Source organism: Podarcis gaigeae, assembly GCF_964106915.1.
Source record: "Podarcis gaigeae genome assembly, chromosome: 6".
Classification (NCBI taxonomy): domain Eukaryota; kingdom Metazoa; phylum Chordata; class Lepidosauria; order Squamata; family Lacertidae; genus Podarcis; species Podarcis gaigeae.
Window position 1 is genome coordinate 78,044,319 of NC_139682.1, and position 27,087 is coordinate 78,071,405.

The following is a 27,087-nucleotide window of genomic DNA, read 5'->3' on the forward strand; positions in this document are numbered from 1 at the left end:
CCTTCCCCCCTTTTTGCAGTTCCTTAAATTTATTTTTTAATATCTTCTGCATATCCAAATTCATTTAATTTGCTCATTTAATTATCCACTTTAAATATATACACTTATGAAGCTGCAACCTATTACAATCATCCTGCCAATGTTTTTATCTGTTTGCAATTTATCTGTAAATATTCAATAAACAATTTCCATCCTTTTATAAAAAGTTTGTTATCTTGATTTCTTATTCCAGTAATTTTGCCAGTTCAGCATATTCCATAAGTTTTTGTATCCACTCCTCCTTTGCTGGGACTTCTGCTTCTTTCCATTTTTGGGTGAGTAGCATTCTTGCTGCTGTAGTCGCATACATAAACAAATTTATATACAATTTAGGCAGTTCTGTCCCTATAATTCCCAAAAGAAAAGCTTCTGTATTTGTTTGTTTTTTACAAAGGTTATTTTGAACATCCTTTTCAATTCCTTATATATCATTTTCCAGTAAGCTGTAACCTTACTACAAGACCACCACATATGATAAAAAGAACTTTCTTTCTCTTTACAACACTTGTTTGATTTAGATTTATACACTTTTGCCAGTTTACTCAGTGTTAGATACCAATCATATATCACTTTTAGAGCATAACATGCTGTAAATTTTATATCCATATTCAACATTGCTCCCATGCTTCTATGTTTATATAATGACCAATATCTATTGCCTGGTGTATCACTGAGGATTTACTTACTCATCCTTTGTATAGGGAAGCTTTTTAATGATTAATGTTTTATTACATTTGTATATATGTTGGAAGCTGCCCAGAGTGGTTGGGGCAACCCAGTAAGATGTGTAGGGTAGAAATAGTGAAATTATCATTATGGAATGGGATGTCCCTATTTTCATCAGAGAAATGTTGGAGGATATGTAGACCTGGACAGAAAACTACCGTATTTTTCACTCTATAAGCACTTTTTCCCTTCTAAAAAGTAAGGGGAAATGTGTGTGTGTCTTATGGAGCAAATGCAGGCTGTCCCAGAAGCCAGAAAAGCAAGAGGGTATCCCAGAAGTCAGATCCCTCTTGCTGTTTTGGCTTCTGGGATTCAGAATATTTTTTTTCTTGTTTTCCTCCTCCAAAAACTAGGTGCGTCTTATCATCTGGTGCGTCTTATAGAGCGAAAAATACAGCATTTCTTCTACACTGTACAATAGGAAACAGTCTGAGTGATATGCCATGGAAGTCCAGTTGTCCTTGGAGAGCCCATGTGAACCTGACAGACCTTCTGGCTGTGTGGATTGTTGCCTTAATGGGCCCTTTGATCCCACTGTGGCCAGAATTCGCCACCGTTTAATCCAGATCTGCTCACCCTGGCTTTCAATACAGCTTTGGCTTTTGATCCTTTCTTCTGAGCCTTGGCTTCACACTTCTAGTGACTGGTGTTTTGGCTCATCTTCCAGAGCTTCCTTTTTTGGCTTCCATCTTGGACTTGTCTTCAGAGCTATGATTACAACATAATTTGCTTCTGGACATCAATTTTAGCTCAGCTGCCATGGAACTTTGGCTGTCAGTTGTAGCCCAAACCAGAACTTGACCTGTTCAGGTTTTTTTTTAAAAAAAATACCTGTTCCCAAATCTATGTACATTTTATTCTGCTTCTTCATTCATATTCCCCTTACTCTGTCCCATTTCTTTTCAACAGCCCCTTCCAAAACTAGCTTAGAGGCTTGCTTGACTTCTCCTACATTCTGAATTTCAACCATCACTTCAGGAATCCCTGTGTCTTCTTAGAGAGCATTTATCAAAATAAGTACTTAGCTTTCAAGCCTTTGGCCTAGTAGCTCCACCAATTTATATTCTAACAATCAAGAGAGCATTTGCATTTGTGCCCCAAGGTCTGGCTCACAGTGTTTTCGAGCAAACAGAAAAATGGAGTCAAAACCAAGATTCCTGGACTTTATTCCTAAACTACATTCATTGACTTGCTGTGTTGCCTCGGACAAGTTATTTGATGATCTTTCGGAAATGATGTCCTATTTGTTTAGAATTACATGACCAAACAACCAGGGGAAATTAATTCTGGGTTAGCAACATCGGACTTTTTCTTGCAGCATTCCAATTTAAAGTTAAATGTTTCGGCGGGCTGATTTCATAAAGTTTTGCAACTAGACCAAGTGCTGGATCAAACTTAATTGCCTTCAGATAATTCCATTTCAGATCACTTGATGACTTAACACTGTGTGAATTGGCCTCACGGAAAATTTTGGGCCCAAGCGAAATAAAACAGCAAGCATAATATGCAATGTCTTTGAATGAAAATAATAAATAACCCCAAGAAGGTATTAGAATCATAGAACTGTAGAGTTGGAAGGGACTATGAGGATCATCTAGTCTAACCCTCTGCAATGCAGGAATCTTTTGCCCAGCGTGGAGCTATATTTTGCTTATTATTTATTTCACCATTTATTTCCCCCCCACAAAATTTATATACTGCTTGTTTGCAATAAAACCTCAAAGTGGTTTACAAAAAAGGGAAAAAACCACATTATTGGTAAAAAGAGAGAGAGTTAAAAACAACTATTTAATTTTTTAAAAAACTATTAGACCATACTTCTGTTAATGTACTGGCTTGAGATATGCAGCTACTTCTAAATACTAATATTAATTTTAAGAGTGATCCTTAAATTCTTCTAATCTAGCCTGTGATTCTCAGGACTTCTGTATATTTCCAGTGCAAAGTAATGCAGATCCCTGCAGTACTAAATTCATTTTTAATTGCAAGCGCAGATGCCCCTGAAACTCGTTTTTCTATGTGCACGGTCATCATTCCCTGGGAAAGAGCCATGCATACATGTTGTCATCATTCAGACACAACCCCCAACTGCCTGGGCTCTGCTCAACTTTAGGTATGTCTAAAGTCAGGAAATAATGGCATTAAAACAGCAAAAGTTATCCCTTGTAGAAGGTTCTTAAGCATAATATAGCTTATATGTCACATGATTTACCATCTCTTTTTCCAAATAGGAATATAATGAGCACAATCCACAGAGCTTTCAGCATGTTCATTTCTCAGTGATTCCAATGTGAGTGTTAAGCATGTGTTTAGATATTTCTGATTGAAATGAATGGGGCTTCCAAGAGTTTCGCTCTGAGTGGATTACGTTCCATATATTTGTCTGACAGATATGTTGTAATTGAGTCGGTAATGGGATTTTTAGATAGTTCTATTTGTCTTTGCGTATAGCTGAGATTTAATTCGTGAGTTGTATCTATTCTTGTGCCTCGAAATAAAACTGAAGAAAACCATTAATATACAGAAGAATTCAAAACACTAGATTCTATCATGCAAACTGTGTATCTAAACATCTACCTCATTTCATTCCTCTTGAGCAGAATAAGTCACATATTTAAAGCAGAATTATTCCCACGAATGTAAATAATATTTCTGCACAGAGAGAAGTATTAAATAACTAAGATTGCTGTTGGGGTTTTGGGGGGGATGTGTGTATGTCTTTTCTTCTTCTTTTATGTTCTTAAAGAGTTTGTGCCAGTTGTTGCATCTGCATTGGGAGCAACAAGGGAATGGATTTCTCCATTTGCTATTCTCCTGGTATCCTTTTTCAAACAGGTATGGAAGCCTTAGATGTTTCATGCCAAAGGCCATAAAACTTATAAACATGACAGCCAGGATGGTATTTTTTTCTGTGTGAAGTGCAAACCTGGCATGGTGTTTGTGTTCCTTTTCAGTTCATGAAAGGGCTGATGTTTCTCAGGTGGTCCATAAAGTGAGATGGTTTGGTAGCAGACTGAGGAATAAGCTCAGCCAGACATTCTGGAAACATAAGCCAAACAGTCATTCTTTCCAGCCTATTATTAGACTTGCTCAGTGCCAAAGCAGCCTGCTACTTGGGAACCAGCTGGTTATCAGTTTCAAAGCTCACCCAATTTCTTTCAGGAGTTCTTTTGTATGCCTCTGGAAAGACTACCTCTTTTTTTTTTTAAGTGTTCAGGGACATCGTGAGATTAGATCTTGCCAGAAATATTGCGTGTGCGTGCGCGTATGCTCAGACTACTCAGCTTGAAGTAAAAACAGAAGAATTATGACCCAGCAAGCATCCATACTGTTTTATCATTTTTGGAATTGGTTAGAAACAGGGGGGAAGTAACTAAAACAGACTTGTGTCTAACTTTTACTTCATAATAGTTCTGTTCCGTTCAATCCTCAGAAGGAAGCTCAACTATGTTCAATTGGACTTACTGCCAGATAACTGGGTATAGGATGGCAACCTACAATGAGGAAAGAAAATGTAGGCTTTTTGTGTCAAAAAAAGAAAAAAAGGCCTCAATGTCAGATTAAGATTCAGTTGAGAAGACAATAGACAGGGGCAGGGAGGAATCACATTTTAAATAAGATCAAACAAAATGTGATGCAACTTTTAAAACAAGGGTGGATAACCCTCAGCTCATAGAAAATGTTTTGGAGCACCACATTTGCCACTGTGTTTTATTTTGTTTTATTATGTTTACTTCTCCTATGGGTCCCTTTCTATGTCAAAAAGATTTTTGTGGCCTCATAACTTTTTTAGGTTGTTGGTTTTTTTCAACTAACTGCTGCCATAGTTACCCTACTGTGATGCCAGAAAGTTTTTGTAGCTTCCAAGACCCCTCAAAATTTGTCCCTTATTATTATTATTATTATTATTATTATTATTATTATTATTAAAAAAACAAACAAAGTATAATTCCAGTGGGTCCCCGTCTGTGATTATGTGATGCCCTCCAAAATGGGACCCCCTCCCAGACTTCCTAAATGCATCCTTAAATATACATATACTGTATTGTCCTCACCCACTTTGACACTTCAGCCACACCTACTATGACATGCAGCACTTGACACGGAAAAGGTCTCTCTGGTTTTGAAATATCATCTAAAAGCGGACTCTGTAAGTGCTATCAAAACTTGGGAAGATAAATTTCCTGAGATCTTTGACATCTCAGTCACAGCTAATGCAGCCATTCAAAATGGGACTGAAACATAAAGATAGATTACATGTCTTGACGAAAGCTACCAGAGAGCTGCAATTTAAACGTGAAGTTCTCAAAACCCACAATCAGTAGGTGAACTTTAGATTTTGCAGGATTCCTGAGTCAGTGGAGGGAAATAGGGGAAATGATATGGTGGGTTTCTTAACCCTGCGGCTCTCAGAGCTACTTCCTACCATTTCTGTTTCTCCAGCGGACTTTGAGCACTTGCAGTTTCCTTCAATAACAGCTTCCCAGAAACAGAGAAGAGTTATGCAGCAGGAAGACAATTCTAAACTCTAAGTTACCTTGGGACTTTTTGATGGGGTGACTCGCTTCACAAGCATTTAGTCGCTGTTGCTGGCAACACATTTACTAATGAATGGAAGAATCATGCTTCGCTTATGCTGTTAAGTGGTACACAAGGGTACGGGGTTTAGCACTGATGAGCAAAATGACTGAATAAATTGAGACGATGAACAGAATTTGGCTAATTTTGGCTTTTGATATATACAGTGCATCTTACACACAGTGTTGATCAGCACAATGTTTCAGAAGGACTTGATTAGGTATGCATTTTACATAATTGTTAATTCTATGAAGATTTGTCTTAATAAATGTTGATATCCATATCCAGTTTTGGCTATAATACGTACTGTATTTTCTAGTCTATCCCTGTCCCCAGTGTATTTGCCCTTTTAAAAATGCTTTGGGGATATAAGCTATGAACATATTTGGTACTGTCTACTTGGTGCTGTTCTCAACCTGGACGAACTTCTACTAGGTCCGCTACCATCTTAAAATAATGCTTTCTTTTTTTTTTTTGTCTGCAGCCACCCTAGTATAATGTATAATGTTTATTTGCAAAACCAGTTCCCCTTTCAAATGTCCATACATAGGACATACAACTTGCAAAGCATGCAAGCTGGTATCAAGAGCTGGAGTCAGGTATAGGTCAGTGATAAAACAATAAAGCAGTGAAGTTAACTCTTTATTCAAAGAAACAAAACCGCTCAGTCCTAGTGGTCACAGCAACCCTTAGGTAGGTCTTGCCCCATTGAGGCAGTTGCAAGGACCGAAGGTCTCCACCTTCCCACTGCTCTCCCTCCCCAGGTCCTTCCCAAGCAATTTGAGGCTCCGTCTAGTCTCTCTTCATTTCTCTGCTGCTTCTGGGAGACCAGCGGGGAGGGGAGCTAGTCTCAGCAGGAAGGGGAGACTCCCTGGAATCTTCAACAGCTTGGCTCCACTCTGCTTCTTAACCCCCCTCTGCTTCTTCTCCTGAGTCTGGACTGCTTTCTTCCCCAGCCTCTTCCTGCTCACTAAGCCCTGTTTGCCTCTTCAGCTTCTGACTTGTCCTCCCAGTCTGCTCCTTCTTCTCTCTCTGACCACCGGTTGTCATCCCTCCACCAAGCCCCTTGCTCCGAGCCTTCTTCCCCTGGGGGGTTCCCTTGGAGGTTCTCCTGCTGGTCCTCTCCACCCACCCAGTCCATGATAGCTGATAATATGCCTGTGCTGTATCTATACTGACTTAAGTGTTCTGCTGTACATCTTACGTTACTCTGTCTAGGGATCCTGAAACAGGTTTGTAGAGATGGTTTGGGGAAACAATGTTAGGAAATGGTTTTTCAAAGCCCTTCCAGAAAATATTTGTTTCCCTTCTCTGTAGAATCATCTACAGAGCACGTGTGTGTGTGTGTGTGTGTGTGTGTGTGTCTAACAAATCATCTACACCAATCCTCTGCCCTAAAGCAAAATACTTTATGTATCTCAAGGATACACAACAAAGGCCTGTCCAATCTTCGCATCAAGAAATCTCCCAAGGACCTCCCAAGGCAGCCTACATCATTTTTGAACTGCTCTCATTTTGGGGGAAGTTTTCACAAGTTCCATTTCTGATTTCAGCAGGGGGCTGAGTTGGGAGAAATTTCAGTAAGGCGAACAGGATTCTCAGCGAGGCTTAAAAGCCTGTTCTTGGATATACAGTATTCATGATTAATACACAAAGCAGTGTATTTGAATAACATTTGCTGTGATTAACCTTTTTTTTTCAGTACTCAAAAGTAAGTCCCACATATTAAATGGGGCTTATTTCCAGGTACATAGATAGTGGATTGCAGTCATATCTGCATATCTTCATCACTATAGATATTTTTTCAACATAGTGCCCCCTATTCACCAAGCAGCCATAGCTGAGGCATCATTGGAAGGAATTACCAAGGAGGCGACAGATCCGGCGTCCAAGTGGTATACGGCAGCTGTTACTTGCATTCCTTGGATGCATTCCTTGGAGGCTGGATCTGCTCCTCATGTGAATCCTGCTGCCTGAGGCAGTCACCTCAGCTTGCCTCATGGGTGAGCCAGCCCTGGTAAGCATACATGTGTTCTGATGCTGGACTGAGACCAGATAGTTCATAAACTATCAACAACAGCCAATGCTGCCAGTTTTGTTTTTTTGTTTTTTTATAGAATATTTATTAAAGTTTTACAAAGACATGAATACAAAAATACATGAAAAAAAATACAACATACAAAAGACAAAAAAGAAAAAATTAAAAACAAATCCGTTTTTTATAACTTTAAACTCATTAGCTTGTTTCCTTGACCTCCTCTCACCTCCCCTTTTTGTAATCCCATTTACATAATCAAATCAGCAAATCCTTATCCTCTTTCATTTATCTTAACTCTATATCTTAACATATTATAACTCTATATTTCCATCCATTAACAATTCATTTTTGCATATTCTTATTAACTTTGTTGCTAATGCCACTTATTTTCAATCCAACATCATTTTAACATTCATTAATTTTACAGTGTTTCTGCAGATAGTCTTTAAATTTCTTCCAGTCTTCTTCCACCAACTCTTCTCCCAGGTCTCGGATTCTGCCAGTCATTTCCGCCAATTCCATATAGTCCATCACCTTCATCTGCCACTCTTCCAGGGTGGGTAGATCTTGTGTCTTCCAATACTTTGCAATAAGTATTCTTGCTGCTGTTGTTGCATACATAAAGAAAGCTCTATCCTTCTTTGGCACCAATTGGCCGACTATGCTGCCAGTTTTGATGGTGTCAATCACCTGTATCGTGCAAATGTGTTTGGATTGCTGATTCCAGAATGTCTTCCTTTGCTGAGCCCTTAAACAGGTAATGAACACTTAACAGTACAGGAACGTGCCTTTTGGAGTCTGTGAGGAACATAGGAAGGAACATTTTGGGGCTATATGCATAGGGTTGTTGAGGCAAAGGACCCATTCTGATGGGGGTCTTTGTGTGGATGGTGAAGCCATAGCCAAATAGGATTCCTGAATTATCATCCAAACCAGGGCCAAGTGTATGCGAGCCAGGATACAGAACCAAACAGCCACAGACAGAAAGTCTCTACAGAGGGTGGTGAATACATCACATGATATCACGGGCTGTTCCTTGAGTCCACTAGATGACATCGCAAGGGATCGTTGCCTTAGGAAAGGGAGAAAAATTCTCAGGGATGACTCACACCCTGGCCATCACCTCTTTAATCTTCTACCCTCAGGCAGGAGATATAGAAGTATAATCAGCCATACCAACAGGCTAAAAAATAGCTTCTATCTGTGGGCTGTTAGGCTGCTGAACGGAAAATAACAGCGCAATTGACTTGCGAGGTGGTGTGTTGTTTGATAAGAGATTGAATGTTTGCGGGGGAGGCTTGTTTAATTTCACTGTACGCAGGTTGTACAATGACAATAAAGGTTTTAGTATGAGCTTTCATGTGCATGCACACTTCTTCAGCATCTGAAGAAGTGTGCATGCACATGAAAGCTCATACCAATAACAAACTTAGTCAGTCTCTAAGGTTCTACTGGAAGGAATTTTATTATTTTGTTTCGACTAAGGCAAACCAACACAGCTACCTACCTGTAAATATAAGTATTATTATCAAAGCAGCATAATAAAGGACTTGCATTAGAAAATACCCATTATGGCTGCAGGAGCAAAATCTTTTGCTTAATGTGCTAGATTAAAAACAACAACAACCACCTAACGTACCCAGTGCTGAATGGTACGGATCTGAAAAAAATGAAGAAGGGAAGGGAAGAGGAATGATTCCTTCAGCTTTTCTATCTCCACAGCTAATTGTTACAAAAATCTCTCAATGCTCTACTATGTTCTTGTATCACTTGTCAGATAGCTTGTCCTTTTTAATTGATTTTTTTCTTCCTTTGCATTTCCCGGGTTAATGGTTTATGCAGTGAGCTTAAAAGGGAAAGTAGGTTTAATGACCCTACTGAGATATAACTGAGATACTAGTGAATATTTTAAACTGGCAAAATGCCTGTCATTATGATTCATGGTGTGTGTGTGTGTGTGTGTGTGTGTGTGTGTGTGTGTGTGTGCAGGGAGAGTTGCACATTGCAAGGGTCCTTGGGATTGCAGTATGCCTATCTGCACCCTACAGGATTCCTATGAGGCACAATGGTTTGCAGACAGATTTTGTGCTCGACCAAGTACTATGCTCTACGTTTACCCCTAGGAGCAAGTACTAGCTACTTGATTATGTCAATACCTGAGTTGATGGGGTTTCCTGGTTTGTGTATTTTGGGTAGAAGATAGACGGTTCCTGGTCAAGGTTCTGCTGGTGTGTTTGAGAGGATCTGTTCTTGGATGTGTGGGGGTAGCTCCTTAACAATCTTGTTCAGTTCTTTTTTGTATTCCTGTGTGGGTTCTGAATCCAGTTTTTTGTAAAAGGCAGTATTGGAGACTTGTCTGTGAGCCTCTTGGATGCAATCAGTTTTGTTCATGATGACGACAGCTCCACCCTTGTCTGCCTCTTTAAGTATAATGTCTGGGTTGCTCCTGAGATTGTCTCTGGCCCTCCTTTCAGCATGGTTTAGATTTTGTTGTAAGCGATGGTGTTTTCTGGTCACATCAGTTTGGATTCTGCAGTGGAAGCAATTGATATACAGATCTAGAGTGGTATTATGTGTAGAGATAGATTGTGTCCCCTGGTCTCACATCAAACTAGCTTGGAAAATACTGTAAGCTGAGTTACCACCACCCCCAAAAAAATCCCAGAAGTAGCTTTTTTTTTTGAGTCAGCCTATCTTCGCATGCATGGGACGCGGGTGGCGCTGTGGGTTAAACCACAGAGCCTAGGACTTGTCGATCAGAAGGTTGGTGGTTCGAATCTCCGTGACGGGGTGAGCTCCCGTTGCTCGGTCCCTGCTCCTGCCAACCTAGCAGTTCAAAAGCACGCCAGTGCAAGTAGATAAATAGGTACTGCTCTGGCGGGAAGGTAAACGGTGTTTCCGTGTGCTGCTCTGGTTTGCCAGAAGCGGCTTAGTCATGCTGGCCACATGTACGCCGGCTCCCTTGGCCAATAAAGCGAGATGAGCACCGCAACCCCAGAGTCGGCCACGACTGGACCTAATGGTCAGAGGTCCCTTTACCTTTACCTATCTTCGGATGCAATGACAATAGCCCTTAAGAAAAAAATACATGTCTCAAAAGCTACTAGAGTCTTTAAACTTGAAGGACACCAGGGCAGTCCAGGCAGCAGAGAGAGGAAAACTCCCCCATTTCCTCTCACCATTGCTGGACTGAAGAACTGCTGCTTCTCATCAACCACATGGCTGCATAAGCTGGATTTCAAGGGTATGGTTCAGAGGAGATTTTGAGGATGGAGTTGAGGAATTCCAGATTTTAATTCAGACTCAGAATGCCCATAAGCATTGTGAGTTCCCAAAGTATCCATATCTGGGTCCAAGCCCAGTGTGCTTCACCAGCATCTCTGTTTATAAACAAGTGAATCTGTACATACTATTTGGGTGAGGGGTAAAGTTTCTGCCGATCCCTGGTGAGATGCCAAAGAATCAAACTTGCTTCTACCTGCTAGGCCCCTATGTGGGTTCTTTTTCATGGTCACACTAGAATATGTCAGAAGCACAGTTCAGATGCTATCCCACACACATTGGGCTAATGGGTGGAGGGGAAGAATGAGTTGAACTTAGATGTGTCACCAGCATCACCATACTTCTGCTCCATTCGTCTTTAGAGTCGTACATTGGAAGTTGAATGGAATCGGTTCCAGAAGTCCATTCAACTTCGAAAACATTTGGAAACCAAGGCTCAGCTTCCGATTGGCTGCAGGAAGATCCTGAGGCCAATTGGAAGCCACGTCAAACATTTGGGTTCCAAAGAATGATTGCAAACTGGAACACTCACTTCCAGAGTTGTGGCATTCAGGAGCCAAAACATTTGACTCAGAAGGCATTTGTCAACCAAGGTATGACTATATATGGTTAGGGAAAGGTCTGAAGGAGGAATATACGGATGTTCAGCCCTATGTGTAGCTGTAATTCCTGAACAGGACTAGACTGTTGAGAGCGTAGGGTGGGGTGTTGAGAACTGTCTCTCCCTCTATTTATCCATCTATTGATGTGAGTGACAGTGAGGCTGGCAATCAAATGTTTGTCTTCTATTTAAATCCAGCCTGGGAAGGAATACAAAAGCGAGATTTCTCCAGCCTGACTTTCGCAGCTGCATGACCTTGATTTTCTGTGTTTGAGAAGGAATGGAAGGATCCTCTTGAATTGCCCATTCATCATTTATACTAAATGGAGTATTTGCTTGAGTGAGGAATGCAAGAGCAGGCTGTCAGCCTTCCAGCTCATTCAGTTTAGCTTTTCTAAATTGAGTCAGCAAATTAAGTTAAAAGTGTAGATGGTAATTTCACAATGCAAATGTCTTAACTTGTAAGTGCACCATTTTGGTGCCCTCAATCAAGAAAGGCCTAAGAAATGATCAGAATCGTAGACCGATCTTGCTGCTTCAGCAAAATAAGAAGTGCGACGGATAGTCCCCAGAGTTTTCCCGGAAAACACACACACACACACACACACACACACACACAGAGAGAGAGAGAGAGAGAGAGCATGCATACTTACAGGATGATTCCCTGCACATCAGTTGGTTTGTGATGTGTTTGTGTGTGTGTGATGTATCTTCCAATTTTTACCTTCACACACATCATGTTTAGACCTGCACCTACTTGTTCACCTAAAAATGTGCAAATGAAACAAACATGCCCACTAGCAGAGAATACAGATGAAGGTGTTTGCAAACATGCTTCACACTGTGTAACTATAGATAGTGATGACTGGTGCCCATTGGGACCGGTAGGGCAGAAGGCAGGGAGCCTAACAGTAGGTGGCACCAGAGCCAATGATGTGCAGAGCCAACTAATTCTAGTTTTGTCCCCATCCTCCTCCCTGTTGAGTTTCACAAGTGAAACACTGAGGCAAAGGAGGAACAAGATGGGGCTACCCCCTGGACTGGTTGTAAGCTAAAAGGCAGGCAGGTGGGGGACTGGCTGTGGGCAGACTGAGGTTGGTGGATAGTGTCCCATTTGCCCTTATTGACTAGCCTCCACTGACTATAGGCTTGTTCACATGTTTCCCCCTCTTCCTTCACACAACTAACTGTAGGCTTGTTTACAATGAGCACCAGTGCAAATCTCTACATGTGTGCAAGTGTTTTGTAGAGGTCAACTACTGTAAACACAAGTACACAGATTATACGCTCGTTGGAAGTAACTTGTGAGCATCTCTTATGTCTATCCTAGAGGTAAACTTCTACAGGAGCAAGTATTGTCAGACACATTGGCTGGTCCAGGTTTGCCCTATGTCTGTGTGAAGGATCCTTCTATGTCAGCTTAGCAGTTTCAGCCTTATTTATCAACCAAAATGGCCTTCTTGGGCTGCTTATGAAATCTCTCTAGGCAGGCAGAAGATAGTACTGCTACAGCTCTAAGAGCACCCTTGTTCTAAGTAAGCAGTGAGGAACTAGCATTACATCTCTGAAGGCCCAGAAATTTAACCAGGCAACAGCTTAACCCAGGATCTGTCCAGTATATTACTCATATAAAATCCCTCTGAGGTCTTCCAGCTGGGGAACCAGCATTGGAAATGCCACCCAGGTGCCATCCAGATGTTTTGGACTCCATCTCCCCTCCACCAACATGGGGGTGATGGGAGCTGTAGTTCAAAACATCTGGAATGAAACAGGTTTGGGAATGTTGATCTAGCTCCTGTAGGCAATTGTTACACTCCAGATGAGAGGGACTCTCCTGAGAAGACCTTAGCACATGAGGTGGGACTCACAATTGCTGCTCCTTGGATTAATCATGGGAGCTAAATGTGTGAACTGACAGTCCTGAAAAGCATTGTGGTGTGATATGAAAATTCTGTGGTGTTACAGCTGTGATGGACCATTCACACATGTAAGGAAATCATCACTTGCCTCACCTACAAGACATCTCTTGTTGCTATAGTCATCAGTTGGCCATTGCCACACACACAAAGTAGAAGCCAAGACAGGCAAGCAAGTAAGTAAACAAACATCAAAAATATCAGACTACATGATTGGACTGTTTTGGAGGAAAGGGTGCAGTAATGTCAACAGGTGCCTGTTAGAGATTCAGATTTAAGTAAATCTAAAAAGAAGAAAATTGATCTTCCCTTTTTGGATAAAACTGGCATTATCATGACTATGAATAAAATTACTGTGTACAGATAATTAGCAAAGAACTAGAATGAGACATTGAGTTTTTATAATATTTGAGCACCTTTTTAAAATGTGTGAAATTTGGTCAATGATAATTAGCATGCATATTAAACCATATTCGCTTGCATGCATTTAAATCTGGAAGATAATATATTGTACTGTTGTACTTCTATAGTGCTTCAGATCAGTGTGAGAAACTGAGATATGAAAGCTGGGAGCTAAATGGCACCTTAAACCTAGGTTATGGGTGCAACAACGGAATGTCCAAGCATGCTTTTTTATAACAAGAATACAAAACTGAAAATGAATGAACTGCACATAAAATATTATGTTCATTTTTCACATGGTCTAGTCCTTCCCCTTCTCACCCTCCTAATATTCTTAAGATGGTCTCTTCTCCAGTCTTCAGAGTGTAGCTCTTCCTTCCCTTCCACTCTGCCGCTTTAATCTGAAATTTTAGGCGCAGTACTGCGCCCAGAGCTCAGAAACTGCTTGCGCTAATGAAATTCCCTGTTGCAAAATGTGCCTAGAACAATGGGAGTTTCGAACACTGCTTCAGATATCTCTCTATCTGTCTGTCTCCTGGCCCAGAGCTACTGGTGTGGGGCACAGATATAATGGAACCATCTGACATAATGCAATATAAAGTTTATATTTACTCCAAGAGATTGTAAAATCACAATCCATGCTAAGAACTTGAATGCCTACGAAGGAAATGCTTCAGATAACTGGCCAACAAGACAAAAAAGGGGGATCTTTCTCCCATCTTTCCTGAGCTCCTGAATGCTAAGCTACATAAGGAAATGTCCTGCTTGCGATCTCCGTGAACAGACAGAAGTCCAGGCAATGACACGAGAGCAGTGCCCCCCCCCCCACATTGGTGGCATCTCCTCGCTGTAAGGGGCAATGTTAGCTAGCTAGCAACCATCACCATTTAGGAAACTACCCCCTGGCTGACAGATGAGATGTCAGCAGAGGCACAGCAGTGAGACTGTTTTATTGACTAGTCTGTGATGGATGGCCATAGTACTAGTGGGAAAGAGACCAAGGGCAGTTTTCCATAGTGGCAGTGAATTATGTAGCAGGGGATGATGGATGCCAAGAGCAGCCACTTAAGAGGGCTTTGTCTAGCAGACAGGCAAGCATCACAAGTACTAAGAGGTCAGCGCATCACAGTAAAAGTACATTTTGGGTTTGCTCCGCTTGCCGTGTCAACGTCTAATGCTCTGTCTCCTCCAAGGACTCTTTTTCACCTATTAGATGTTGTCTAGATGTGGCTGTATATCAGCCTTGCCTCACGCTTAGAACCAACTTGTTTCTAGCTCCACACCCAGTGAGTGATGTTGTCACCCAAAATTATGCAGTCACAGACCAAGTTTGCTTTATGGAAGTCATTCCTCCCTTCATCACATGCTCCAGACTTTATCGCCTCTTTCTTCGTGAGCATGTGCTCTGATTCAGCTCTGAAACATTGTCCATTAACCACCACTTGTGAGTGGGTTAAGCCATTTGCTGGAGCTCCCGGCCCTAACCTTATGGCTCAGTTAATCCCTGCACGAGTGGGGAAATTAATATTAGAGAGGGTGAGTTTCATACGGGGAGGCTCACTTGTTTTTCGTAGGAAGCTTTGTCCATAATGTATGAACTAATGTCATTGGGGCACTGGCAAACTGATATAATGGGCCTGCGCTCAGAAAACCACCTGGGCCTCTTTTCTAAACAGGTCAAGTTCTAGGGTCATGCTCAAATATATTTTAACGTTACAGCCCTCAGTTTCAGAATTTCTCAGTCTCTGCTTGACTGCTGTGAAACCACAAGTTTCACTCATATTCTCAAAAATGCTCTTTCTAATGGCGGTGAGCTATGGGTCGTATCCAGCAAAACTGTCCCACTTGTGAAAGGACTTCCACCTGTGCAATGAGACTTCCTCTCCCTTTCCTCTTCCTGCATGCCCTTTGTGCCCAGGGCCAGATTTACGTATAAGCAAAACAAGCTATAGCTTAGGGCCCCACTCTCTTTAAAAAATTAAAGAAAAAACAACAACTGGATGTACATTTCCAAAATATAAGATAAAAAACACATAAAAGAAAACCTACACACAGCAATAGTGTTTCACTATTAATATACTTCTGTTCAACAATTACTTTTATAAAATACATACAGTGGTACCTTGGTTTATGAACTTAATCCATTCGTGAAGTAAGTTCTTAAACCGAAACCATTCTTAAACCAAGATGCGCTTTCCCTAATGAGGCCTCTCACTGCTGGTGCCCTTCCACCATTTGGTTTCCGTTCGTAAACCAAGGTAAAGTTCACAAACCAGGACACTACATTTGGTTTTGTTGAGTTTGTAAACCAAATAGTTCGTAAACAGGGCTGTTCTTAAACCGAGGTACCACTATATTTTATTATGTGCAAATGGCTTTATATACCTATTAGGTCCATAAATTACCATATAGCATATATTCAACACAAAAAACAGTGACAATTTGTTGTTGACAAAGGACAGCTGGAGATATAAAGGGTCCCATTACCTTCAGTAGCTTAGGACCATCAAGCCTAAATCCGGCCCTGTTTGTGCCCCACAAATGTGCTTTGGAGGGCTGGGGGGGGGGGAATTCAAGAATAGATTTTGGGGGCACACAGGAGGAGAAAAGGAAGCTCTTTTGTTAATGGAATGAGCTTGTTGGATGCACCCCAAGTAATTGAATCACCGGATGAAGCTTTCTTTAGTTTGGTAAATATCTTTTCTATTTATATCAGTGTTCTCCATAGAGTGTTTTTATGTATGTTTGTGTATCCCATCCCCCCCCCCCCCCGGAAATATTGCATGTGCTTGTTGTTCCACAAATCTTAACCCCTATCTTAGGTGTGTTTGTTTTGGCGGTGTGGAGGTGGGATTGAACTTTGAGGAGGCTCATTCCCACGTTTGATCCCAGGAGCTACAGTTCTCAGGAGGTGCTATGAAAAGATACATGTGCATAGCACCACTGGTGTTCATGTGCAATCATAGAATCAATTCTGAATTGAGCCAACAAGAGTTTTCCCATAGCAGTGGTCAATAATACAGTGGTACCTCGGGTTACATACGCTTCAGGTTACAGACTCCGCTAACCCAGAAATAGTGCCTCGGGTTAAGAACTTTGCTTCAGGATGAGAACAGAAATCACGCGGCAGCAGTGGGAGGCCCCATTAGCTAAAGTAGTGCTTCAGGTTAAGAACAGTTTCAGGTTAAGAATGGACCTCTGGAACGAATTAAGTACTTAACCCGAGGTACCATTGTATGTAAAATACTTTGGGCACATATGGAGTTGTCAATGATTGCTTAGGTACCACCCCTCTGGTACCTTTTCTTTCTTTTCTGTCCCAAGATCTCTCTCTCTCTCTCTCTCTCTCTCTCTCTCACACACACACACACACACACACACACACAAACACGCACACAGAGAGAGAGGGAAAGCACATGCACTCATTGCAAGGGGTCAGGGTAAGAGCTGGATCTAGCAGAATTGTTCTGAGTCTTGAAAAGCACATAGTTGAAAGAGGAAGTGGGAAAGAATGGCATCCTTCCAATCTCCTCCTTCAACTCTATGCACTTTTCAAGGGAGAAAATGGCAGGCGACCACCTTCACCACCTCATGACCAAGTGGGCAGTGAGTGGGGGGGGGGGTCAGACATTGCAACAGACCTTGGCACTAGAGGTCCGAGGACCTTGCTAGCTAGGGGTGATGGGAGTTGTAGTTCAACAACATCTGGGGACCCACAGGTTGAGAAAGGCTGCACTAGAGGAATATCTCAAGGGTGAAATTGCACTTACAGCCAACGCATTCCCGATCCTGTCGTAGGGATAGCCTACACGAGTAGCATTGTTTTGTTATAGTTGTTTTCTTTGTTACATTTCCGTTATGTATTTTTGTGCTCCTCGGATGAACGGCGATAAAGAAATTCTATAATATAATTAATATGATATAAATTCAATAAATAAATAAACAAACAAATCGTAGTCACTGATAGCCTTATGTGTGCCGGCGGCCCGGCAGCAGTGGGAGGCACCATTAGCGAAAGCCCGTCTCATGTTAAAAACGGTTTCAGCTTAGGAACTGACGTCTGGAATGAATTAAGTTCGTAACCGGAGGTACCACTGTACTTGGAAGCAAGTCTCACTGAATTCAGCCCAGGGTGTAAAACGCTTAACCCAACACTCGATCTTGAACCACATCCTCTTCATTCAACTCCATCACTCATTGAATGAATGACTTTGCATCATTGTGGCTTGGATGATGAAGCTTCACTGTTTACATAACAGACAGGAGGATGACCCAGAGATTTAGCAGAATTAAGTGAGTGTATCAACCACAAGACCTCAGCAACATGATAGCTCTTGAATTCAATACAACTTAGATTACATTCAATAAGTTTTTTTTAAAAAGCCCTGCGGTATTAATGGGCCTCGTAAAGTAGTTTCCTGTGGGATATATGTTACTTCCACTCTTGTTAAAAGTTCTTTTGATAACTTATTCATTACTCTGCTGTTAAAGAGCCCTGCAGTGCTTGCCTTGATGCATTAAGTATGCAAGTCCTTCTGGAAATAGGTTTTAACCTAAAGTAATTTGAACCCCGGTGGTTTGATGTGCGCCCAAACTTGGAGGGCGATATAAAACATGCAACCTTTTGAAAACAGGCAAGAGAGGAGAAACAGGCCGGGCGTGTGTGTGGAGAGGAGAGAAATTGTGTGAGAAAATAAAAATAAAATATTCATTTGTTGGGAGTAATAAGAAATGGCAAATGTGAGGAACCAAACAAACACATTGAAAAGTGGATGTAATTTGAGAAGAGGGAGGAATGCTTGCCCTGCAAATTCCAGCCACTCCACATAGCGTGCCCATTCTGAGTTTGTGAGTGACTTGAAATAATGTCTTCCAACTGCCCATCCCATTTTTAGCCCTCCCTGACAAGTCCCCTACTCCCGGCATGAAGGACAGGGGAGAGTTTTCTGGTGGCATGAATAACACGTGCCAGTCTAAGGTGGTGTGCAAAGCATAGAAGAGTTTGAATTTGATATCCCACTTTATCACTACCCTAAGGAGTTTCAAAGCGGCTAACAATCTCTTTTTCCCTTCCTCCCCCACAACAAACACTCTGTGAGGTGAGTGGGGCTGAGAGACTTCAGAGAAGTGTGACTAGCCCAAGGTCACCCAGCAGCTGCATGTGGAGGAGCAGGGAATCGAACCCGGTTCACCAGATTACAAGTCTACCGCTCTTAACCACTACACCACACTGGCTGTCATACATTTAAAGCACATGGCTTCCCCCCAAAAAATCTTGGGAACTATAGTTGAATCCTCAAAGAATGACAGTTCTTGGCACCCTTAGCAAATGACAGTACCCAGAATTATTTGGGGGAAGACACGTGCTTTAAATGTGTGGAGTCAGCCTTTGTATAAGTTGGACACATCACTTGTGAATCCTTTTATTCGGCTTCGAGAAAGACAGCTGCCTGTTGGAGTACAGCCTGTCATGAGTTAGCCTTCCCCCTTTCACAAAGGTAAGCGGTTTTGCTCCCTGCCTCTCTTTCTTTCTTTCTTTCTTTCTTTCTTTCTTTCTTTCTTTCTTTCCTTTTGCTAGAAACTGGGGAAATCGCCACATAGCAGGAGCTTGCACAAAAACCGTTTGGGGTTTTTGACTCTTCTTTTCAACTACTCAGGCAAAACAACAGTAGGAGAGAGGTTTCCAAAGGAACTCTTGAAAATCTCAAATGGTTTCTGAAGTGACTTGATGAATCCACTTCACTCGTTTTAAAATGTAGGGGATACATTGCGCATTTCGGTGGAAAGATGGTGCATAAATATTTCCAGTAAATGAAGTAGGTAGCATTACTGAATCACTACTAAATACATATGTTACTGAATGGGACTGTGAAACTGCTAAAACACCAAGTTGCACCAGGCTCCTCCATGAACCTCAGCCATTCCACCCACCTGCAAGAGAGGACAAGGGAGGGAGCTATGGTGTCTCTCTTGTTTCTGTGGAAAGCCCAGCTACTTTCCCCAATCTGTCTCTCTCTATATATACTTCTTCTGTTCAATGCATGACCTTTATCACTGAGGATTTACTGCTTGAGCTAGCTTTCCCCCCCTTGCCTCATTCCCTTTTGCATTCTGTCTCTTAGATGGTGAGCCTGAGTGTCACTATCTAAGATTCTTGTAACCTGCTCTAGGAACATTTTGTTGGCTGATGAATGACCGCTCCCAACATTAAACAGGGGGCGCCTTTGCGTGGACGCGCTCAGCCCCTGGACCTTGTGCAGCTCCATCAGCACAGGCTTGGCTCCGCCTTCCCCCAGGTGGGATACCTGGAGGTCTCCGCCTACCTCAGCCAGTTGTCCAATCCCGCCTGGGGAAGCGTTGCCAAGGAGACCAGGCCAGGTAGGGGAGAGACTACCTGCCCACACAATAGAGGGAGGATCTTACCTGGGAATCTTCAGTTGGCTCCAGAGCTTCTTCGGGAAGGACGTCGCTGGACTTCCTCACTCCAAAGGTAGGCCTGGGGCCTTTGGCCTCCCCCTCCCCCGCCACAGGGCCTCTAAGGGATGGCACATAGGGGGTAATATATGCCTGAATACCCCTTTAAAGGGGACCCCCTTCACTGGCGGGCCTTCCCGCCGCCCCCATGCCCTTGGCGGGGGGCCGTGGAAGGCGCCGCGTGGCCTACCCCCGCTCCGGGCGGCCTTCTGGGTGATGAATGGAAAACTACTACCACCAGGCTGGTCTCAAAGTAGTGTGATACCAGACATTATTACAGTTAGCTTCACTAATCCAGGTTCCATCCCACTACTAATATTGACCACCACCACTGCTAGTAATATAATTATAATAATATAAATCCAATCAGGCCATTGCCTGAGCAAAATGACATTCACTCACTTCCTCTACCTCTTATCTGCTTTGTAACCCCTGTACCTTCAAAAGGGTTAAGGGAATGATCGGTGCTATTTTTCTAGAAAAAGAGGTGCAAGAACTCACCATGAACACCTCTCTTGTTCTACAATGGTAATGGCGCCCACCCGAAAGGTGCCGGAACTGAGCTCCAAAGAGTTCTGGCTGGGGGGGGGGGAAGCCTTGGGAATAATGATAATACTAATATAGACTACTAAGTATTATTGGCAAAAGTTATTTTTATCTGTGATCCTTGCCATCATTGCCTTTGAAATGTAATTTTAGTCTTGTGTATATGTATTTTGTGATTTGAACTTGTTGCAAGCCACCCTGAGTGGTGCATGGGAACTAGAAGGTTGGGATAGAAATGTACATTAAAATAAATTAAACTATAAGAATAGTAATCGAACAGATGGATGATCAGCTCTTTTTTGTGCCATATGTTTGGGGCTTATCTCTAGTTTGAAACACTCAGGGGCCTATCTATCATACATAGTGAAAGCCATCTTCAAAGCCGTTCAGCCGACACTCTAGGAATAGGGGAGAAATTGATTTTGTTCACCTTCAAAGGCAAACCCACCTAATTCACACTTTCCAGAACAATACATGAACTAAAACACAGACATCGTTTAAGATTCACAGTTGTGTTTGAGATGTGAATTTTGTAATGCAAAATTCTCTGGCTAGGTAATGTATGCAGAAGTGTACATACTAGGGTAAATTTGCCTTAAAATGCATATATTAATGAAAATATAAATAAGAGGGAAAAGCTTATTTGGAAAAATGTGTATACTAGGCAAAGTTCCATACAAACATACCTGTGTAGATGAAGAAATCCACACCAAAATGCTGATTAATTTTCTTAAGGACTTAAAAAATATATGCATGTCAGGGAACTGCCATCAGAGCTAGAGGCGGAGGCAAGGCTCCAGAGCGATGCTGGAGAGGGGCCCAGCAGGGAGAGAGGCAGCCCATCTGCTGGGGAAGGAAATCAGCGTAACACCAGGGGTGAAGGGGGGCAGATGGGGGAATCGGCAAGGGGGCTCCAGGACTCCTCGCTGGAGACCAGCGGGGAGAACACGGGTCCTCCGCTGCCCACACCCACCCTGCGCAGAAGACTTCTGCGCAGGGAGAGTAGGCGGAGACTTGGCGTCAAAAAACTTCTTTGCTGGAAGAAGTTCAAGAAACGCCCACTGACGGATTCTGCCAGCGACTGAAACAGCCACCAAGTGAAGGGCTGTCCAGACAGAAAGGGTTTAACCAGGTAACCTAGCCAGGAGTGGCGGCAACTTACAGACGAGCAACCCCTATAACCATTACAGCACATAAATCCACAAATGGATGTGGAAATGCACAGTACCAAATTTAACACAGGAAAAATGAGAAACTGAGAAAAACTGAAATTGACAGATTCACCCATTCCTAGTTCATAGCAGGTAGGATGGATGCGGGTGGTGCTGTGATCTAAACCACTGAGCCTTGGGCTTGCCAATGAAAAGGTTGGCAGTTCAAATCCCCATGATGGGGTCAGCTCCTGTTGCTCCGTCCCAGCTCCTGCCAACCTAGCAGTTCGAAAGCACGCCAAAAGTGCAAGTAGATTAATAGGTACCACTCTGGTGGGAAGGTAAACGGCGTTTCAGTGCACTGCTCTGGTTTTGGTGTTCCATTGCGCCAGAAGCGGCTTATTCATGCTGGCCACATGACCCAGAAAAACTGTCTGCAGACAAACACCGGCTCCCTTGGCCTGTAAAGCGAGATGAGCACCACAACCCCAGAGTTGTTCGCGACTGTCAGGGGTCCCTTTACCTTTAGGGTGGTGGGAGTTGTAATTCTGTTGAGAGAGGAGTGGCTCTGATAAAGAATTTGCAGTGCCTGAACTGAACAATTTCATGGGTCTTTGGTGGATAGTCATGACAATTAACATGCTCTCAAACGGGTTTAAATTTGTAGTGTTGATGTGACCCAGGTTTCCTGGAACTAGGCTCTCAAGAAGTGAAAGAAATGAAATTACCATTAGTGGCGTATTGAAAAGCTGACCTTTATCATGCTATCTGATCAAACAGATAAAAAGGTTAATATAATTCCAACGGTGAAGAATGGAAACAAATAATTCTCCATACTTCCAATGCAGCATACAAGTGAATTACAAAACTTAACAGTTAATGGAATATGCTGGTTGTGATTTAGTGAGAAACTTTATTATAAGGAAAGTTTCCAATATAATGCCAACACTTTGTGGCTTTAATAATAGCTCATCCATGTGCAAAGTCAGAGGGAAGTCAAGGAATGGAGTCAGGAGGTGGAGTCTGGTGAAGACTGACTGGGCAAGGTCATGACCTGTCAAGCTTTTTGGTGGGATATGGGAAGAGTTTGGGGATGGGTCAGAGTTTGATGATGTTTAACTCAGAGGACGCGGGTGGCGCTGTGGGTTAAACCACAGAGCCTAGGACTTGTTGATCAGAAGGTCGGCGGTTCGAATCCCTGTGATGGGGTGAGCTCCAGTTGCTCGGTCCCTGCTCCTGCCAACCTAGCAGTTCGAAAGCACGTCAAAGTGCAAGTAGATAAATAGGTACCGCTCCGGCGGGAAGGTAAATGGCGTTTCCGTGTGCTGCTCTGGTTCACCAGAAGCAGCTTAGTCATGCTGGCCACATGACCCGGAAGCTGTCTGCGGACAAACACCGGCTCCCTCGGCCTATAGAGCGAGATGAGTGCGCAACCCCAGAGTCGGTCACGACTGGACCTAATGGTCAGGGGTTCCTTTCCCTTTCCCTTTACCTAACTCAGAGGAACTAATTTATGAGTGAACATGCCTAGGTAGAACATGCTTCCTAAGGTCCAAAGAACATGCAAAAAAGGTGGGTGATCAGATATGGAATGCCAGAAGTATCAAAAAGCATAATGATTTCATTATTTAGGTATTTGATACATTTATTACCTTTTTTTCTTGAGTCCAAGGATTTTCAGAGCAGCTTACAATAATTTACGAACAATATGTACAACATCTGTTTTATGAAAAAAGCAGAACAGTACGCAGCCTCATCATGAAATGAAACATGGTGCCAGGAAGCCATCAAACCTAGTCCCTGGGAGAACATTTTATAGCCAGGGTACCATTGTTGAAAGTGGCCTACAGTCAGTGGCCTACATTCACCAAAGAGGCTGAGATGCAGAGAAGCGTATCTGAGGAAAATCTTAGTTCCCAAATGTTTTTGTGCAAGGTAATGTGATCCTTAAGGTAGATTAAGCAAAACTGTGCTGAATATTGTCAGTTCAATGCGTGGTTGTGGCTAGTGAATTGGTGGAGGACATTTCTTCTGGTATACAGTTAGACTGCGACAATATTCAAATGTCCTTCTGTTCTCTGCTATAGTTTATCTCAGCTACTGCTTCTTTGGTGAAGTCCTCCCCATGTCTCGCATTCCTTCCTTCTACAATTAGTTAAACAGGAAATCACATGCAATCATGTACTAAAAAGGTGAACATAATGATACTTCTGGCCGCAAAATATCTCTGAGGGCCAATGAGGACCTTTGAGCGTGAGTGAGGCCAATGCAAATGAGTAAGTGCTCACCAACAGTGCCAAAAATACTATATTGAAGAATTAGGAGAGGTAGACCCAAGAACTGCTGCTATTTCAGAAGAGGCAACAGAGAGGCCCTCCAATCCCATCTCTCACTTTCCTGTACTGTGGTGCCCCGCAAGACGAATGCCTCGCAAGATGATAAACCCGCTAGACGAAAGGGTTTTCCGTTTTTCGAGGCGCTTCACAAGACAAATTTCCCTATGGGCTTGCTTCGCAAGACGAAACCGTCTTGCAAGTCTTGCGATTTTTTTCGCTTTTTTTCTCCCTTTTTCTAAGCCACTAACCCACTAATAGCCGCTAAGCCGCTAATAGCGCTAATCCGCTAAGCCGCTAATAGGGTTGCTTCGCAAGACGAAAAAACCGCTAGACGAAGAGAATCGCGGAACGGATTCACACTACACCAGTGTGGTGTAGTGGTTAAGAGCGGCAGTCACATAATCTGGGGAACCGGGTTCGCGTCTCCGCTCCTCCACATGCAGCTGCTGGGTGACCTTGGGCCAGTCACACTTCTTTGAAGTCTCTCAGCCCCACTCACCCCACAGAGTGTTTGTTGTGGGGGAGGAAGGGAAAGGAGGTTGTTAGCCGCTTTGAGACTCCTGAAGGGGAGTGAAAGGCGGGATATCAAATCCAAACTCTTCTTCTTCTTCTTCTTTTCGTCTTGTGAGGCACCACTGTAACCTGATGGAATGACTGTTGCAGATGACAGTTGAGGGAGGAGCCAGATTGATCGGGCCTCTCAGCAAATTATTTGGTCTCTCAAATAATTAATAGACAGTCAGTGATAATGAGGAAAACCTGAGGCTTAGAAAATGAGGCTGTTTTTGTATGAATTATTATAACCTTGCTCAGAGAAAATATAGAGACAGTTGTCGCGTTCAGCTTTCAAACTTATTTGCAAATCTATTCATATTTTCAATAAAATTGGCAAACCCTGATTCTCCTCTTATTTGCATTTCTGTGACTCTGGGGTCCTGAATGTGTTTGGTTTATTCACTCCCTGCAGCACATTAGCAAAGAATTGGGTTTTGCTGTTTAATGTTTATCTCCAATTTCAGCAGAGCTCACCCATCTCTTGTGCCGTGGTGGGATGCATTATCCTGGGATGCATTTGACTTCTATCAGAGCTGCAATATGAACAGATCACTAAATGTGCCACCTTGACTGAGTTTCCTGGCTGAATGTGCTTTTGCTATTTCATCCTCCCCAGCCGATGCAGAACTCCAAGGGCATGGGAGTTTAATCTTCCTTATTGCAGAAACCACCTGAATTTAAAAACAAAGGAGGAAAAAAAACCCCACAGCCTTATTTTTAATAATCGTGGAACTGCCTCTTGCAAATGTAAATTTTGACATTTTTGGTTCCTCTGCCAAGAAAGGAAATTACACAAGGTAATTATTACCTGTGGTTGTGGTAAAAATGTCAGTTGTTGTTATAACTATTCTACTTTTCCACCAAGGAGTTCAAGGTTGCATACAAGGTTCCCCCTCCAATACATGCACACACATTTTAATCCTCACAACAACCCTGTAAGGTAGGATAGACTGAGAGAGAGTGATTGGCCCAAGCTCCTCCAAACTCAAAATTTTGAATATGGTTCTTCCTCCTTGTCTAGCAGTCAAACCATTACACAGCAGTGCCTCTCTCATTAAATACATATCTCTGGGGTATAACAAGAGAGATGCCCACTGTTTTAATAACTCCAATCTCAAACTCAAGAAAGTAGCAGGACTTCTTCACAAGCCCTTGATCAGAATAAGTTGTATATGAGATTCACATGTATTTGGTGAGGAATCATTTGTCTCAAAGACAAATATGAATCCAGACAAGATCAAGGCAACCTTCAAACAGAGAAGTTTATCGTTATAGAGCAGTATTTCCCCAAAACTGTGAACCATTGCAAGTTCATATGCTGTGAGGAATACATCTCTTCAGAAAAAGGTAAGATTCCCTGTTAGTTCAAAGCAGTTATGGCTAAATCTCTCAATTTTTATTACTCTTGGAGTGCACTCAGATATGGGGATTATTGTGTTAGTGAGTCCTTGTGTAATGCCACTGTCCCAGTTTCTAACATTCATTTTTTACATTGCATTACCTGCTGCATTGTGGAACTGTGTCTTTTTGGTTGATATGCCGCCATGTCTCACCAAATTCCATTCACACCTGTGGGTGTCGTGTAAGACAACAGCAGACATTGGACATGCCACTACCGTTTCTGCACATGTGCGCCTTTGTTTCCCCAAGATTCACCTATGAAAATGGCTGGAAAGAACGGGATGCTGGAATATTGTCTCAAATTTTGTCACATGGAATGACCCATGAAAACAATGAAGAAATATAGCGAAATACCCATGGTTTTCTCTGTAGGTTAACTGGGCTGCATTATTTTCTGGAAGTAACATGGAAGCAAGTACTAAACTTCTGTGATATCCCACTATACTTTCATAAGCGGCTCTTAAAACATAATTCAGGTAGGTAGCCATATTGGTCAGATGCAGTTGAAATAAATTTTTTAAAATTTAAAAATTGTCCAGTAGCACCTTAGAGACCAACCAAGTTTGTTCTGGGTATAAGCTTTCGTGTGCATGCACACTTCTTCAGATACACTGAAACAGAAGTCACCAGATGTTGCGTTCTGAGACCAAAGGAAAGGACCGGACCCTGATTAAAATAAGACACGAGGCTTTGACCAGCAAGGCTCTCGGAGAAAGTGCGTTTACCACACCCCTCACCAGGCCATTTTATTAGCAAAATAATCCTTTACACGGTGCTCATAAGAACCAATCAGATTTCCCCTGAGCATTTAAACAAACCCCAAGTGGGGACAAAGTTAAACTATAAACACTAGTTAGGCATACATACTCTGGAGTAAATGAATGGAAAACTACAAAGGAGCGAATACAGCAACCCCAGAGGTCATAAACAATCAGTACACATAATAAGAGGGACGCGGGTGGCGCTGTGGGTAAAACCTCAGCGCCTAGGACTTGCCGATTGCATGGTCGGTGGTTCGAATCCCCGCGGTGGGGTGTGCTCC